At 37.9% G+C, this 6601-nt stretch overlaps 1 long non-coding RNA gene across 1 annotated transcript; it reads left to right on the forward strand.

Moving 5' to 3' along the window:
- Window positions 1–3649: 3649 nt before the first annotated feature.
- LOC141281441 (uncharacterized) lies at window positions 3650–5058 on the forward strand. The gene is made up of 3 exons (XR_012335789.1): window positions 3650–3766; window positions 4025–4102; window positions 4957–5058. It is a non-coding gene; the product is annotated as an uncharacterized lncRNA (long non-coding RNA).
- Window positions 5059–6601: the final 1543 nt, after the last annotated feature.

A 6601-nucleotide genomic window follows, 5' to 3' on the forward strand; every position in this document is an offset into this window, starting at 1 on the left:
TTATTTTGTGTTCTGTGTATAGGTAACCTTATGTAAAAAAAATTTGTCAGATGTGTAAAAATACCATGAATCTAAACTACATTTATAATCAAACACTGGATTCATGCATACCGTGGCATTGCCCTTAGTGTGAAAGATTGTTTCTGATGTAATCTGAATTTGTCTTTACAGTGTTCACAGCAATATTTCTGCTGAAAACATGGGTTGAATGGTGGTGCAAAATGTTGTGAACAAAAGGGAGGAGGCCCCAGCAAGCACTTCTTCAGGATCATCCATTGCCAGCACGTCTTTAGGGCCATCCAGCACCAGCCCGAGTGTGACAAGGTCCAATGTAAACAAAAGACTTCTTGGAGAGGTCCCTTTTATCAAAAGATGCCAGTGGAGAAATGAGAAAGAGGAGTGCAGGAGAGAGAAAGATAAGCACAGAAGGAGCGCTCTGCCAATTTCTGGCCACACCTATAGAAGTTTTTTATATACCCTTTTTTTTTCTGTATTTTTTAGTGTTTTTACATTCAAGAAATACATTTACATTTCATACATATGTTTATTTGCACTACCGTTCACTTTAACTTCTGTCATTGTGACTTATTTTAAAATGGTTTTGACTCCTATCTAATGTCATGTATTGGTCATTTTATCTGTATTTTTATTGTTTTCTTTACATTTTCCTTACCACTCGTCTGTGTTCTATCATCAGGTCACCCTTCAGACACAAGCAATTATGGGTGCTCTGCCAGTTCTTGTTCAGACCAATAGATGTTTATTATATACAATTTAATTTCTGTATTTGTAGTGTTTATATATTTAAAAAATACAGTTGAAAATGTCTAGTCTAGTCTACAAGGTCCTGATTGGTTAATGCAGCGCCGAAATCTGCCGAAGTTCAGATTTTTCAACTTGCGCGTTTCCCAGAACGTGCTGCATGGATGCCTAATCGCGCCTTTGCATTGACTTAACATGTAAATCACTGGCGCTTGCCGTCTCTTCCGCGTCTGTTGTGAACCCTGCGTAAGGCCTAGAGGAAGCCATACCATCCACTATCCATTAGCTCAAAGTATGCTTGGTCGCCGGGAAACCTTCATGGGTTTTTATTTACTATATACTATATGGTAACTATTTACCATAGATGCTTTTCAAAATTGCATAACTGATTTTTTAAATGTTTAGCAGATAATTATTGAATTGTTGTTATGAGAAATAAGGTTTTCATCTTATTAGAAACAGAAAACATTCAGCCATAAATTTAACTCAGTCACTTCTATTTTCTATTCTTTGCATTTTAGTTCTATCTTTTTTCTATTCTTTAGTATTTTAGTATCATTTAGTAGTGTTTGTAGTTATTCTTGTTTATCTTTTGGTAAAAATAAAATTTTATTAGCACAATGTCTTCCTTGTGTTTATAATACAGTTCTACAATAATAATTAATAATTTGCTACATTTATATAGCGCTTTTCCTGCAGACCTCAAAGCTTTACATATGAATGGGGTAATCTCCTCAACCACCACCAATGTGCAGCACCCACCTGGATGATGCGACGGCAGCCATATTGTGCCAGAACGCCCACCACACACCAGCTTATTAGTAGAGAGGAGACAGAGTGATATAGTCAATTAGTATAAATGGGGATGATTAGTAGGCCAATGGGCAAGTTTGGCCAAGGCACACCCCTACTCTTTTTCGAATGACATCCTGGGATTTTTAATGACCACAGAGAGTCAGGACATCGTTTTAACGTCTCATCTGAAAGACGGTGATTTTTGACAGTAGAGTGTCCACGTCACTACACAAAAAAATCCGTAGAAATTACAATATTATTGCAGCTGGGTTGCCGGTAATTTACCATAGATTTACATTTATGTTATTTACTGGCAAGAGTTTGTTCAAAGTTGAATAAATTTTAAATATTAACAAGTCTTTATCTATACAGAATAAAACTATACAATAACAGCCTCATGCAAAGCATTCTGGGAACCAGAAATCATCATCAACCTTTTTCTGTTTTTGCTTCAGATTTTGTTTCCCAGAATGTTTAGCTTGATGCTGTTTTTTAGTTTTACTCTGTAAAGACAAAGACTTGTAAATGTTTAATGTTCATTTAACTTTGAACAAACTCTTGCCAGTAAATAACATAAATGTAAATCTACGGTAAATTACCGGCAACCCAGCTGCAATTTGTACAGATTTTTTTTACAGTGTATACTGGGGTGTTAGGACTCACACAGACCACTGGTTTCACTAACACCTCTACCAGCAGCAACCTGGTTTTCCTAAGTGGTCTCCCATCCAAGTACTGACCAGGCTCAACCCTGCTTAGCTTCAGTGGGCAAGCTGTCTTGGGCTACAGGGTGATATGGCTGTTGGCCATAATATCACAAAATCCTCCAGAAAACTAGATGGCAAACTCCCTCCAATTCATGGGCGTCGGAACCATTATACGTGGGTGGGACAGGACCCACCCACTTTTTAAGACCAATGATAATGGACCCACCCACTTTTTCTCTACTTAAGCGCATTTGTCTGTTCCCTTATCAATGCGCTGTTAGTCAAAATCCATTCCACTAAAGCAGGAATACCCAACCTTTGCTTTTTACACCGCGGACCGTTTCAGCTTTTTAAAAAAAGTCGCGGAGGGAGGTGATGCTGAGTTGCTGTTCAAACAAAGTGCTGAAAAACCTCCTTTGCGAAATGAATAACGTTAAAAACGGAGGTAAAGGTCAAACATCCATGCATTAGGAAAATCAATAACTGCTTTATTTATAGTATATTTTCTATAGACGTGTAAAACCATATTACACTCTAAAAACTCCTGGGTTATTTCTTCAACCCATATTCTGGGTTATTTGTGTTGGGTTAAAAATATGGGTTATTTTTTCAGAGAGTAACCATTTTCTGGGTTATAGGGCTAATATTTTGACCCAATTCCTGGGTTGTTTGGGTTTCTGGGTTATTTTTCAAAGGTTAACCCATGTTCTGGGTTAACGCCCCGCCCCCCGCTGTTCTGGAATTTTCTCACAACAGTCGATTGAAATAACTGTCACCGGAGTTCGCGGCGCGCTCGATCCGTTTTGGCCTGGGCTTCTTCGTTGTGTAATCAAGGTAAGCAAGTATTTTAAGTGTCAATGTAACGTAAACTTTCTGTGTCCATGTCCCCGTTGCTTAGCTCATTGTTATAATACCGGTAAAAATACGATAAGTAGGGCAGCTATGACTTCGTGCAACGGTAAGGGGGTTAAGGGGGAACACCGGACGGGGAACACCGGACGAGAAGCGCCGCGCCGTATATAAGACCACTCGAGGTATCCCGCACTTTCTCAGATTATGGCCAGCAATATTGTTATGTTTAAGGACATTATGGAATTAAGATATATCAGTACTATGTTATGATTGTACTGTATAATTAAATACAATCGTTGCTGAGTCTGCAGTCTGAACACTTTACCTCAGAGCGTCCGTAAACTGAATGAATTTAGGATATCACCTGAAAATCCAATATCAACCAATTTTCATGAAAGTAGATCATTTCTGTAAATGAATGTAAAATTTAATGTACATTACAGCACATGGTGAAGTCTGTATATACATAAACGACGAATTTGAGACAAATAAGTGTAAATTTAAAACTATGTAGGCTACATGGCGCTCGGCGCCGCGGACAGACGCAAAATGGCGCCGCCGGTACACACACATACTGTACCCTGTGTCTCTTCGTTCCCTAGCTCCCGAGGTCGTGAATCAGTTTATCATGTACACAGGTTCGGGCACTGGTAAGGACTTTAGCTCACTTGACATTGGGACACTGTTCACTTATTATCCTGTGATGTGGCTGCTTAAGCGTGTTGTGATCACTCACAGCTGTTACTCATCAACAACCGGCAAAACCAACCGTTGCGTTGCTTTGAGTTATGTTTACCAGCTGCACCATGCTTATAATATTATACAGTGCTCTACTGGCTGAAGTAGTGAGATTTAAAGAAGCAGGTCAAGTCTTCAAATTGTTGCTAACCTCTATATGTTTTCTCCAGGTCTGTTTAAATGGACAGCTTTGTCACTGACAAGTTAACTGAGTGGCGGCTGTTTGAGCTGACAGAGACATTTTTGAGGTGAGCTTTTTACTCTTATTGCCCTCATATCATCTCTCTATACCTAAAAATTTTTCTTTAAAGGAAAACTACACCGTTTTTCAATATTTTACTATGTTTTTACATCAACTTAGACAAAATAATACATCAAAGTCTTTTTAATGCGTGCAGTACATCGTGTACAGCATGTCGTGAATGTGTTAGCATTAAGTCTAGCCCCATTCATTCCTTAGGATCCAAACAGGAATGAATTTAGAAGCAACAAAACACTTCCATGTTTTCCCTATTTAAAGACTGTTACATGAGTATTTACACGAGTAAATATGGTGGCACAAAATAAGAGGTGACGATATTTTAAGCGGATTAAAAAATGAGAACTATATTGTATGGCGGAAGAGCACTTAGTTTGCAGCACTTTGACCTCTGGTGCAGTAACATCACTCCTGTGAACTCTCTCATCTTTTTCAAAATCAGTGTGATGAGTGATGATGTTACTGCACCAGAGGTCAAAGTGCTGCAAACTAAGTGATCTTCCGCCATACAATATAGTTCTCATTTTTATCAGCTTAAAAAATTATTTAGTGCCACTAGATTTACTCGTGTAACTACTCATGTAACAGTCTTTAAATAGGGAACACATGGAAGTGCTTGGTGGCTTCTAAATTCACCCCTGTTTGGATCCTAAGGAATGAATGGGGCTAGACTAAATGCATTAATAACGCGCTGTACAAAGATGAACTGCATGCATAGAAAAAAGGATGTATTATTTCGTCTAAGTTAAGGTAAGAACATAGTAAAATATTGAAATACTTTTTCTTTAATAGGGCTTAAAGGGATAGTTCACCCAAAAATGAAAATTCTGTCATCATTTACAGGCCATCTACAGGGTTGAGAAGAAGACTATCCGGCATTCCACTGAAGAGTCCCTGACAGCGTTCATACACCAAATGTCTGTAAGTACAATGGACCAGTTTTTCAGCACCACTCTGAGAGAGAATATTCTTAATTCTATAACTATACTGTTCATGTGAAAGAAGGCTACACTCTAAAAAACAAACGGTGCTATATAGCACCAAAACAGTTGCTTTGGATCGTAACGATAGAAGAACCATTTTTAGTGCCATATAGCACCGGTGAAGAACCAGTGAAGCACCAGTGAAGCACCTGTGTAGAACCATATAGTGCTATGTAGAACCATATGTGGTGCTATATGGCCCCTATATGGTTCTACACTGGTGCTTCACTGGTGCTTCACTGGTGAAGTCACCGGCCAGCACTGGTGGAATACCTTCAGCAATCGAAGCCGTTCCCCTCTGGGAGATCTCAAGCTGCACACAACCAATGTTTGAAGACTTAAAGCCTCAAGTTCAATCCAATTATTGAATGTTGTCAAATGTTTGAGAGTTGTTTATTATTCTATTTTTCCTTTCTAATGTTATTACAGTGTGACCTAAAATAAATAGGTCCAAGTGTGCATTTTTATATAGAATTTAATTGAATCCAATAAAAATTTAAAACTGCTTGAAGTGTGTAAGTGTCTGAATTTTTCTTTTCTGAAATAAGGCATAGTTACACAATTTAGGTTATCTTTGACCTTTGGTTAAAAAGGATCTACTAATTTCTGGGTTTTTCCACCCAGATATTGGGGTTGTTCTTTTGACCCAGAAGTTGGGTTATATTAACTACAATTTTGGGTTATTTTAACCCAGAAGTTGAGTCAGGTATTTAACCCAGAAGTTGGGTCAAAAAGAATAACCCATTTTTCTGGGTTGAAATAACCCAGAAATTAGTTGGTCCCTTTTTAACCCAGGAGTTGGGTCAAAAATAACCCATTATGGGTTGTTTTTGACCCAGGAGTTTTTAGTGTGTATGGCGAATTATTTTACTTTCACTGTTTCACGAGTTTGCCTGCCCATTTAGTCTTAATAATTAACGGTAAACGAACTCTTGCTGTTTTTAAAGGCAGCTCGAATAATTAGGTCGACTCGAGCCCCAAGTTCAAGAAACAGAAGAAAAAAAACGGAGGAGATGAGGAGGACAGATATGAATTGCGGAGGCACGGAGACGTTAAGGTTTAGCATATGCTTTTATTGATAATAATTGACACAGCACTAAATGTGGTCCCTTTCAAACCGTTAAAAGTATAGGCTACTCGTTAAAATATTATTACTGCAGTAAAATAGTTTATTTTGATTAAAATTATCCAGCGATCTTGGCACCATAAAGGTTTTTTTTTTTTTTTACAGAAGCCTGCAATTTCTTTTCATGCGATTATAACGTCTTCACGTAATAACATTATTTGCGAGGTACATTTGCAAATGATTCATAAAGTCATACCTCTGCAATGGTTTAATCGATTGTGTTTTAGAAGTACATAGGCTATATGCTCAAACTCTTATGACAGCATGTTCCCGACGGATACCATTAAATATATTGATCTCATTTCCAGAACTCACATTTATATTTCTCTAAGAGAGAGAAAGAGAGACTGGGTATAACAAATAAAAAGGGTATACAAAA

This window comes from Paramisgurnus dabryanus, chromosome 22 (assembly GCF_030506205.2).
Source record: "Paramisgurnus dabryanus chromosome 22, PD_genome_1.1, whole genome shotgun sequence".
In the NCBI taxonomy this organism is placed as follows: Eukaryota; Metazoa; Chordata; class Actinopteri; order Cypriniformes; family Cobitidae; genus Paramisgurnus; species Paramisgurnus dabryanus.